Below are 12,402 nucleotides of genomic sequence, written 5' to 3'. Positions count from 1 at the left end.
CCTTCTCCACTCCATACATCAGTATATCTCAATTAGCTGGCCTGATTACTTCACCTTGTAGTCTTGTAGGACTTGTTAAAAAGCCAGGGCCCAGACTCTGTTTCCTGTCTCTTGATTTGCTATCCCCAAGGATGAAATAAGTAATTTGTACTGAACCTTTTTGGCTCAGCTCACTGAAGTTGGTATTCTGCCTTCAAGAAATCTGTTAAGACACCTCCTCATTGGTTCACCAAAACGTATGTGGAGCTTCTCTATGTGCTTCACACATACAGTTGTTGCACCAAGGAATTTGTGTGAGTGAACAGAGGCACTGGACATGTAGAATGAGACATGGGTAGATAAAAGTAAAAATCACTTTGGAAAATATCAGTGTAATTTTTAGAAAATAATGCAATATCGTGAGTAAAGGAGAATGATGGATGATCCTCCAGCATTTTGCTTATTCTTCTGCAAAATAGGAGTCTTCTTTTTATTGAATTGCCCTCTCAAAAACCCCCCACCAAACCAAAACTGAACAACAAAACAATGTGGAAAAGCCCATGCCAGGGCAGGTACATCTCAAAGTGTCTGTAGCCATGGTTATGCATCTCTCACAGATGTTTTGCATTGAAAGCCCCTTTCCATTCCCTGCCTCAAGAAATGGTGACAAACTAGTACTATCTCCCTGTGTATATTCTAGTTAAACCTTACAGGAGAGGTTACAGGTGAAAATCCTGGGTCATATCCTCAGTGTAACTTGGCTTTTAGCATGTCTCCTTGGTTGTGATATCGATGATTGGGTCAAAACCAGAAATAAAAATGAATACGCAGTGCACCACTAAACCAGGATGGGAACACCACATCTTTTGAGACCTCTGTCATGAGCTTGAAGAGCATGTGAGCATGAAGAGCTCGCAGTGCATGAGGGACGATGAATGAGCTGAGTCAACATCAACACAAAAGTTAAGAATGAACCTCAAAACCAATCACTTTGGTCATTGCTGACTGATATTTGTTTGTTGTATCTGGGCTAGTACAGGTGAAGAAGAGACTAAGTTTAAACTCTTTCCATAGAGAGCGAAAAATAAGAAAAGTACCTTTGCTCCAGGGGATCAGGAGTGATGTGCTTGCTGCACCACATACACTGAAGCAAACTATAAAAGTAATCATCCTGTGGAAGACTGGAACCACACTTTTCAAAGCTGTTAATCAGCTACTTTAATTAGTCCTAAACTTACTCCCCCCTCAAGGCAACTTTCTTTATTAGTAGCGTTTCTCTGCAGGTATTTTGGGTTCATAGGCACCTACTCTGCTCTTTGGGGATCTCTGCACTGTGGAGCTCTTATTACCTCAGGAGAGTCCAGGACGTTTGGCTGTACCACAGAGAAATGCAAGCAATTACAGAGGAAAGAAACTTGTTCTTCAAGCATGGGGAAAATGGATGGTTTGCCACAGGGTGCTCATTGTTTCATGGCACAGCCACTGTTTTTCCTGTTATCAGCCATATTTAGAAAGTAAATGTTTTTCTACGCTTTGCTATTTTTCTGCCCTTTAGATAGTCTTGTTCTAAGTCCTCATCCCATATTTTTTTCTATTGTTTTCTTTCTCTGGCGTGTCTTAATGTCCCCTTGATATTTTTAAGTCTGTCATGTTTGACTTACTGAAAAAGCTTGCTTTTCACTTTTTTATTTCCTTTCTTTATTCTCCCCTGCATATTTCTCTCCCTTTTCCCTAGTAGTATATTTATTTATTAACTACACTTAAGCAGTCTCAATTGAGCATGAGGTCCTATTATGTTGGTCACAATCTACAAAGCATAGCAGAAAGGAATTTTATCCTCCTTTCACAGATAAGTAAAACATGGCTCTGGCCAGTCAGTGTCTTGACCTGACCCACGTAAGGAAGCCAGATGCTTTCAGGCTTGACACCAATTAGAATAGGATAGGATAGAATAATTTCAGTTGGAAGGGACCTGCTGTGATCATCTAGTCCAACTGCCTGACTGCTTTAGAGTTGACTAAAAGATAAAGCACATAATTTAAGGGCATTGTCCAAATGTCTCTTAAACACTGACAGGCTTGGGGCATCTTCCACCTCCCTATGAAGCCTATTCCAGTGTTCCATCACTCTTTCTGTAAGTAAATGCTTTCTAATGTCAAGTCAAGGTTTATCTCCCCTGATGAAGCTTTGAACCATTCCCACGTGTCCTATGACTGGATCCCAGGGAGAAGAGATCAGTACCTTGCTCTCCACTTCCCCTCCTCAGGAAGCTGTAGAAGGCAACGAGGTCAGCCCTTTGTCTCCAAACTAGACAAAGCCAAAGTCCCTGGCCACTTTTTCTAAGATATTCCTTCCAGACCTTTCAATAACTTTGTTCCCCTCCTCTAGAGGCATTTGAGTACCTTAACATCCTTCTTAAATTGCAAGGCCCAGATCTGCACACAATACTCAAGGTGAGGCTGCACCAAAACTGAATACAGTGGGATAATCCCCTCTTCTAACTGGCTGGTTACACTGTGTTTGAAGCACCCCAGATGCAGTTTGCCCTCTTGGCTGCCAGGGCACGCTGCTGACTCATACTGAGCTGCCGTTTACCAGCACCCCCAGATCTCTTTCTGCAGGGCTGCTCTCTAGACACTCCTCTCCCAATCCCTACTTGTGCCTAGGATCACTACAGATGCAGAATCCAGCATTTGAACTTATTTAATAATTTCATGCCACTAATCTTTGTCCAGTGCTCCTATCTATCTAGATCCCTCTGGAGAGACACCACCACTTCCCAGATTGACATCATCAGCAAACTTGCTAATGGTGCATGCAACTCCTGCATCCAGACTGTTGACAGATATATTGAACAGAACTGTCCCCAGAATTGAACACCGAGGAACCCTGAGGAACACCGCTGGTGACCTGGTCACCAACCAGACATAGTCCTATTTTCTACAACCCCTTTGAGCTCTGCTATTCAGCCAGTTCTTCACCCAGTGCACTGTGAACCTACTCATCTCACAGTTTGACAGCCTATCCAGAAGGATGCTGTGAGGGACAGCCTTGCTAGAAAAAATTGGGTTTTCATGAGTCCCACTGTTACAAGGCAGTAAGTCATATCTCCCCCCCTTTTTTTTTTTAAACACATCTTTTCCATCTGTGTGCTCCTTCTTCTGTTTTATTTTGTACTTTTCCAGAGAGAATAGTTTATTCTTCATGTTTACTAACCCTTGGCCACTTTTCTGAGTGGATATCTTTACACTCAAATCAGCGGCGCTGATCTCAGGTTTCATCAACTACAGAACACCTGTATTGCATAACTCAAGTAAGTTGAATGGTACACCCATCTTGAAATAACACTAGGCACACAAGTTAATTGCATAGTTACTGTGGGAAAAAAAAACAAAACAAAACAAAACAAACCCAAAATTAATTATTTGATGGTAACCATTCAGTGACTCTATCGGCAATAGCAGTAAACTTGCTTGTTTAACTTAAGATAACACTTTTCATGCTTGCTGTTTTCCAGTAGTTGTGTAATTGAACGGTGTGCGAACAAAATTACATTTTGGAAAAATCCTTGCACATAAAACCCCAAGGTAACACTGCAAGAAAAGGTTACCCCTACTACCTTCATAAACATTACTGGCAACAGTTATTGTAGCTTATTCAAAAACAAATGGGGAAAAATAGAGGAAGGGCCTTCGTTGCGTTCCACCCATGTTCTGCTGCAGGCTACTAGGGAAAGATGCACAGATGGAGGAAAAAAAGAGGTACTTGATTGACACGTATAAGTGAAGATCAAATAGTCTTTTTGGTTCTGTTGTCCTCTTTTGTGCTAAGTGATTTGGGTAAGGAAAGGTTATTTGAGTCACATGGTGAAATATATGTTTAGTCGTATCTCATTTACAAAGCAAAAGGACTACTGTCCTGTCACTTTGAGTTACTACTATCTCTTACTCTCCAAACCTAGACTTCTAATTCTGAGAGAAAGATAGAATCAACTTCAGCTAATGGGAGTGGACAATAATTAATCGATGCATCTAATAATTACATTCTAAGTTTTTAATGGTTTTGGCTAAGATAGAGTTAATTTTCACCAGAAGTTGAGATTGGACCGGTAAATATAACCAAAATAACCAAAGGGTATTCCTTACCAATGACATCATGCTCAGTATAAAAGGGGGCTAGTCAGGGAGGGGGTGTGCAGCTCTAAGATGTTTAGCACGGGGATGGTCCAGCTTCAGGACAGGCCTGAGCGTGTGATCTGAGTAGTGCAGTTCGGTGAGAAACTGTTGTGTATTAGCAGTCTTGTATTTTCTGTTCTCAGTCCTATTGTTCTTCTCCCTGTGCTGTCCCAGTAACCTGTCCTTACCACAACCCACAAGGTTTGCCTTTGTCTCCTCATTCCCCTCCCCATCCCCCCAAGGGAGGGGTGAGTGAGTGGATGTGTGGTGTTCAGCTGCAGGCTGGGGCTGAACCATGACAATATGGAAATGAGTATTTCGTTGACAAAAGAGAAAATTGAACTTTAGACTTTCTAAAAGTTAAAGGAGTTCTTGAAAGCAGTTTTGAATGATTACATTTTTGGAATGGATTTCAGCATCGGTAGATGTTTGCATGTGGACAGAAAGGACCACAGTCAATGTACGTAAGGATCAACAAATAAAGTAGGATGTTAATAAGAACCTGTTTGTTCAAGTCATAAAGTAGATACTCCTATTCCAAGATAAAAACTTAGTGTTTTCACTTCTTTTTGGCTCAGTGTTGGGTCCAGCCCTGTTTAATAGCTTCATTGCTGGCCTTGATGAGGGAATAGCATCCACCCTCAGCAAGTACTCGATGATACAAAGCTGGGAGGAGTGGCTGACACGCAGGAGCGCTGTGCTGCCATCCAGAGAGACCTGGACAGGCTGGAAACCTGGGCAGGGAGAAACCAGATGAGATTCAACAAAAGCAAGTGTAGAGTCTTGCACCTGGGAAGGAATAGCTGCTTGTGTCAGTACAGGCTGGGGGATGACCTGCTGGAGAGAAGCTCTGTGGAGAAGGACCTGGGGGTCCTGGTTGATGACAGGTTGGCCATGAGCCAGCAGTGTGCCCTGGTGGCTAAGAGAGCCAATGGGATGCTGGGGTACCTCAGGAGGACTGTGGCCAGCAGGTCGAAGGAGGTGATCCTCTCCCTCTGCTCTGCCCTAGTCAGGCCCCACCTGGAGTATTGTGTCCAGTTCTGGGCTCCCTGGTATAAAAAAGACAGAGATCTCCTGGAGAGAGTCCAGAGAAAGGCTACAAGGATGATTAAGGGCCTGGAGCATCTCCCCTATGAGGAAAGGCTGTGTGAGCTGGGACTGTTCAGCCTAGAGAAAAGAAGACTAAGGGGGGACCTTATTAATGTTTATAAATATCTTAAGTATGGGATGAAGGGGGAAAAGGCCAACCCCTTTTCAGTGGTCTGTGGAGACAGAACAAGGGGCAATGGCTGCAAGTTGGAGCACAGGAAGTTCCACACCAACATGCAGAAGAACTTTCTCACAGTGAGGGTGACAGAGCACTGGGACAGGCTGACCAGGGAGGTGGTAGAGTCTCCTTCTCTGGAGATATTCAAGACCCATCTGGACACCTATCTGTGCAATATGAGCTGGGGAGCTGCTTTGGCGGGGGGGTTGGACCCGATCATCTCTCGAGGTCCATTCCAACCCCTATGATTGTATGATTCTATGATTTAGACCAGAAGGCTAGAAGTCATGATGACCCTGTTACATGGTTACTATAAACTCCCTTCCTCTAATAGGACTTACACAATGGGTTTTTTCTGCTTCTGAGTTGAGCTTAACCCCTTTCTAGACAGAACAATGTAGTATTTAACACATTAACATTACCATGTTCACAAAGGCACAATATATCTGTGTTATTGCATTGACTTAACATCACATTTACTCATTTGTATGTATGTCAGCATTTGAGTCAGGCCTGCTATCATTTTTTCTTGGGTGTCTGGAAGATTGGGATGCAGTATCTCGAGTGCTAATGTAATACAGAGATCTTGCAGAAACAGTATCTACTAGAAGTTCACAGCAGCTGTTGTTGTGTCTGTATTTTGTTGAAGTGCTTCATTATTAATGGGAATTCTAAGGGAGTTGTTATCCCATATTAATGCATAACAAGAGATTTCAATCTATTATTGAGTCATAACAGCTACTGGCATGGTGCTTTTTTCAGTAGTAACTGGTTGGAGAGCAACCTTTGGACATGTTCCTGCAGCAACACCCACTCTTCTAGGGAAAAGGATTATCAATGCAAATCACAGGGCTGTGTTTATTAAAGGTTACTAATTTGAAAAATGAAAAAAATTGCTGAGATAAATGATTGGTAAAAGCCTCTGTCATCCATTTCAGGACCAGAAGATGATTGTAGGACTCATGGAAAGCAAAAGAGATTTTTGTTAAAAGGGACACCTGGAAGCTTTGTTTGCCTGTTCCTTTGCATTTGTTCTAAAGTGCTTCCTTGAACCTCCATTTCAAGAATCAAGGACTATTCTCAAGCATCCAAATAATTTCTGTTAGGGGTATCTAATATGTTGTTTTTTCCTTTACCATCTAAACTTCTCCCAGAATTTTGCATAGTCACCAAAAGCCTTGAGTAACCAAGCCTCTACAGCAAACCTAAGCCCTGTAAAGCTTTGCTGAGTGACAGTACTTTTAACTTTCTTTTTCCTAATCTTTCTCTAGCTTCACCTATAAAAAACTGGGAAAAAGTTTCAAGTATCTATCTATAAATTAAACACAGATTAGAATGCAAGACTCCCTCATGTAAATGATCTAGTGGTTGCTTGAGGATGTATAGGTGCCCACTGCTAGCTCCTACTGAGCCAATGGATAGTTTCACAGTACATTCAACAAAGAAGGAAAGAGTGTACTCCCTCCAATTTTAGAATAACTCAAGTTTATGCTTTGTTAATGGAGATGGGAGAAACTTGGTTTCACCTCCTCATTACAAAAAGGTACCAGGTTTTCCTCATTCTGAAGGAGACCCAACTGCCTGGGTATAATTTGAAGGAGCTCCTAGTTTCTTTTCAGGAATAAAATCATATTCCCCATTTACTTTTTTTTTTTTCAAAGACATTGCTTAGGCATCCATCTTTAGGGATGGATTCTAGGCTGAGATTTCTCAAATAGGAGGAGGGTCCTCTCTGTTAACACCCAGATACGGCTCAAGATTTAAGGCCTAGTACTGTTCATGTTGTTTGCTGCTGGTTGCATATTCTAATTCAAACACAGCTTGTATTTTAATATGGAAATATTCTTATACCTTATGTACAAAAGTTGTTACAAGGAAGTCCATTACAGGTATCAAAAACCTGCATCCCTTTTTTTTGGATAGCACTTTCGAGCTACAAGTGCTTGAAAGATGTATAAGGAAGTACAAAAGCTTTACAGAGCTTAGGTGTATCATACTTGAGTCAAAGAGCTGAAACTACTTCTCTGAACAGGAATTGACCAAATAGGACATTTTATAAAGTCCCAGGAGACTGTTTGGGTTATAGAAGCTAATTCCCAAGGAACTACAAATGCTGAGGAAATGCTGTATCCTCTGCTCCTGAAAACACCATCTGTTCTGCAAGGAAGGCTTCAGATGCTTATTCTCCAGCCTGGGTGATCAACTTTGTCCTGATTTTAGCCTTTCTGACATTTTAGTCTTTCTACCCAATGTAAAAAGCATACAAGACAGTGAGAGTTTCTTCCTTAGACATTAGTAATATTAACAAGCACAATTTCAGTGCACAGCCAACAAGGTGTGAAAATACAACTCATGAAACAATCCTGAATTAAACCTCTCCTGCCTAACAGTATTTCAGCAATCTCTGCTACACTTAAGCTACCTGCATTTTGTTTGAAAATTACTTTTGTGTCTTATACGCAGAATTTGAGCTGTCATTGCCACTGGACAGATACTGCAGGGTGAAGGTGGGGGAAAACATTTTCTAAAAAAACCATTAATCCATCTTGGTCAACTGTAATTCAAAATAGCAGTTTAAAGATTTTAACAAAATATGCAAATGAGAAATATCCTGAATTAGTTAGCATCTTTGTTTTAAAGGAGAGGGTAATTACAGCTATGACTAAGTTGATGTGCGTGAGATGAACCATAAAGTTCTTGATCTGTTAGCTTTTGAGCATATTAAATTTGCATCTACGTCTGAAGGCTTATTGTGTGATAAACTTAATCCCATAATGGGAAATCTTCTTTTGACCCAGCTGACATCTGAAGCACAAGGCTAAGTCTGGCCACTTAGCTATTTGACTTTTTCAACTTCATGACACTTCTCCTGAGCTCTTCATGGCTGCTTTTCTCGAACATGTGTTTTGTCTTTTTTCTTTCATGTGCAAGATTGGTTTTGTTACTGATGTATTAATTGTGGGTTTGTTACTGGTGCATTACTTTGAATTTGGGGGATTTCAACACCCATTTCCTGTGTTTTTTAGCTTTTTACTGCATAAGAATATTATGTATTCCTTCTTTCATCCTGGAGCAGTTCTTATGTGTGGACACTTCTTCTGTGGAGGAATCTTTGTAGAACTATCCCGGATTCTTGCAATCAATTCTGAATATGTTATGGTGAAAAAACCTCTCAAAATCATAAACCTGTAAAGATAGATAAGGCAGGTAGGAACATTGTGGAGAATGAGCTCTGGAGGATTTCTGGAAGTGAAGATGTGAATGTCTATCATTAATAACAAAGGAAGTAAGCAAAGTAGTTTCGGGAATATTTTTTTTTCCCCAGAAGTTAAGCCTTCTGATAAATTTCTTCATGTAGATTTCTGCATAGATTTCCACATACACAAGAAACATGGTTAGGGAAAGCTCACTACTTACATAATACTGTTATATGGCATAATGCCACAACTTTGGTCTGAGCACTGGAGCCTGGGAACCTTTATCAAGTTAAAATTAAAATAGACTATATATTATGGAGAGATACTAAATAAATATAGCTGGGATGACTGTCTACCATCCTTTGTCTCCCTATGAGAACAGGTTACAATGTACTGTCATTTCATTTTATTTGGCAATTAACCTTGAGCAACGTGAGTTTAGGGTTACACTAAATTATCAAGTATTGTCTACTTGATTGGCCATTGTTCTCTTCTGGTCAAATTAGAATCAGTTTCTCATTTTCAGTATCTGACAGTTTTAACATTTCAAAAATTTAGGAGAAATCTGTGTTGTACTAACTACTTAAAATGCCTAGGCCTTCTTTTTCAAACACAGCAGTGCTCCTTATAGAGAACTAGAAATTCCAAACAGGATGATACATCTTAATGTAGGTTCATGTATGGCTTCTTTTATTACTAATAATGGGCTAACTGTCCAGGCTACTAGGATTGTTCTTTTTGAATCCTGATAAAAGTATAGTAAAACATGGTACTAATTTGTGGTACAGTGAAAGTGTTTATTTATTGCTTCAATTGCAATACACAGTGGTCATCGTCCTACTCATTTAACTGTGCTTATCTACTAATGTTCTTACCACTGCCACTAAATGCTTTCTTATTTAGGTGTCTGAGACCTTAATTATATTCTCTCTTCCTGCCTTTACAACAATTAAATAATTTGTTTGTCGTTCCCTCACTTGAAACATTATTTTCCTTTTCTGCCACAGCTTGAGGCTTGGTAGTCCCATCTGTCACTGAAATGGTGTTTAATGGGTTCTCCTCCTTCTATCGCTCTTCAGAAAGAGCAGTTGTCCTCTTCCTACTCTTACACATCACTTTGTATCCCCATGAACTTTAACCATGGCAAGCATAACAGTAGCCTTGGGGTTTTTTTGTATTTTGTTTTTTGGGGTTTTTTCCTCTCAGCTGGACTTTCAGGTTCAAATAACTTCATCATCCAAGTTGAGTAAAAAATAAATAACCTTTCAGACACCTCTACAGCACCCCAGCCATGAGCCTCTGAGCATGTTTACATGGAAAGAGCTATCAGATGAGAAGTGTGACAAAATCTTTATTTTGGCAATGAGATTCTCCAAACAAAAATGTAAAGTGCACAAATGTATTTAAAATGGAATTCAGGGACCTCCAGCCCTTACTAAGTGTTAATCAGTCAAGAAATATTTAAATGCTTTTATTTTTACTTGGTAATGTACATTCTTTTGAGGCTCTCCTGCTAAACTCCTATGTGGACAGTCCTTTATTTATATACAGGTTGAAAAAAATACCCGCATTAATGATATCTCTTTGTTTTTGGCTATGTTTTTAATAGGTGTAGTCCCAAACCCTTGTTCTTGTGGTGTGCACAGTATTTCAGAAATTATAACGTGAAGGTGAGGGCATTAAATAAAATGACGACCCAAGAAGATGCAGTGATTTTGAACATGTGACTTAAGCCATAAAAGGAATCATTTTTTTATTGAATGAATTAAATTGTAGAGACTGTTAAGTTAAACTTAAAATAACCTTTTTAAAAGTTGTTGAGGATAATTAATTAGCCAGGAGGAGCTGGAGCCTGCTGCTGCCAAAAAAAGTGCTTGGGGACTTGAGATAGAAGTGAACGATAAGAAGCAGCTTTCATGCATTCAAATAAATTACATGTTGGGCTTGGCTTAATCCTGGCATCACAATGATCTCTGGGGTTTTCCCTACATTATCTTAGTCTATGATTATGCAAATATCCTTTTAATGTAGCGACTCCTTAACAGGAAATTTAGTCTCATACTTGCTCATATGCTCTTGCAACCAACAGACGTTTGCTTGCAAAATCCTGGAGTGTCTGAGGTACAAAAGGCACGTTAACCTTTTCAGTACCAAAAATTTTGCAAACATGCAAATAACAGAACATGCTCGGATATGTCAGGGATGTAGCAGATGAATCAGGAAACAGATAAGTTTCCTAACGCAAAAATATTCCTGGGTTGTTTGAAAGTTCAACCAGGATGCAAATGGCATTAAGTTTACATTTCGCTTCAAAGATAGTGAGGAAAACAAGGGAGGGAGAAAAATCTTACAGAAAAGCAGGATTAAAACTGAATAAAACATGGAGATGAGACAAAGCATAAAGACAAAAGAAATGTAATCATTAGCATTAAAAGAAATGTAATCATTAGTGTTAAATGCACAGCAACCTGCTGAGCCCAGCTAGTCTGCCATCAGCATTCATGCATATAGACATACTCAAATTTATTGCAGCAGTAATGTTTTCAGGAGCTGCACTGAAATGGGGACTGTGGGGGCAACCTGCTTTGTCTGGAGAACAGAATTTAAGAATGGGAATGAGGTGTTTCATCTGGAAAGACAAACAGCTGGTATCCTTTGGGAGGGGCATAATTGAAGTCACAAAAATCATGTTGTGCTACTTGTGAAAGTATTAATGTACACCTCTGACTAAGCACGAAAGCTCAGTTCCTGATTTCCTGTATTTGTAAATCTCTGCTGGGTGAAATTATCTTAAGTAACATTTTTCTTAAACGGAGGGTTTCTAGTACAAGAAGTAATCTTTCTTTTTAGGAAAAAAACACCAGTCAAGCATTTGCTGTCAATTTGGGATATACCAGTGATAAGTTGACAGCTGGTACTTGAGGTGCCCGCCCCCCCCCCCCTTCTCTTTTTTACCCCCAACTGAAACACAGACAGCCAAATCCTCGGAATTACCAGGGAGCCTAATGAAATTAAACTCCTAACTTTCCAATGGGAGTTAGGGTAGTATCTGATTCATTTGAGCTCTTTTGAAACTCCCATCAAAGTAAAGTGTTCAAGGTATGACCTTAAGGTAACACTTGAATCAGCCACAAAATCTAGACTTCCAGTTCTTTACTTTAAATGTAAGACCTATTCTTTCTTCTGTATCCAGTGTATTCTGTTTGTAATTACCAGAAATTACCATTAGAGAAATTGGTGCTAACCTGAGGCTCATTTAGGAGCAAGAATTTATGCTTAACTATTTAAATAAATTCTTGTTGATCTGGTTTCTGGAGATTAAACTCTCTAATTTTATCTGTCATAGATTGGAGGAACTTGCTGGTACAACAGCACAGTATCTTAGACTGAGAAAAACCTGCAACACACATACATAACTACAGATAGAATAGGTGTCTGCAAATGCTGTTCTGGCAATAGGACTTTCCACAATTCCCCACTAAATCCCATCTAGTCAAACGTGTTCAGTCCATTTTTGGTATTGCCTACTAGCCAATTATGAGTTTTTTCTGACTGTTCTAGCAAAATCCAGCAGATGATAGGTAAAGTCCGAAGATATATAGATAAAATGATAATAAAACCCCTAAACTATTTGGAATTTATTTTGTTTTCAGTAATTAAAATCCTAAGAAACAGCCAACTGCTGTGGCTCCACCAGAGGTTTCACATCCAAAACAGTTTTGCCATGGCGCACTCAGTAAGCTGAACCACTAGCACTCAAGTTCAGCAGAAACAGGTCCCTATG

Source organism: Gallinula chloropus (assembly GCF_964237585.1).
Source record: "Gallinula chloropus genome assembly, chromosome: 4".
Taxonomy (NCBI): domain Eukaryota; kingdom Metazoa; phylum Chordata; class Aves; order Gruiformes; family Rallidae; genus Gallinula; species Gallinula chloropus.
Note: the sequence above shows the minus strand (reverse complement) of the source record.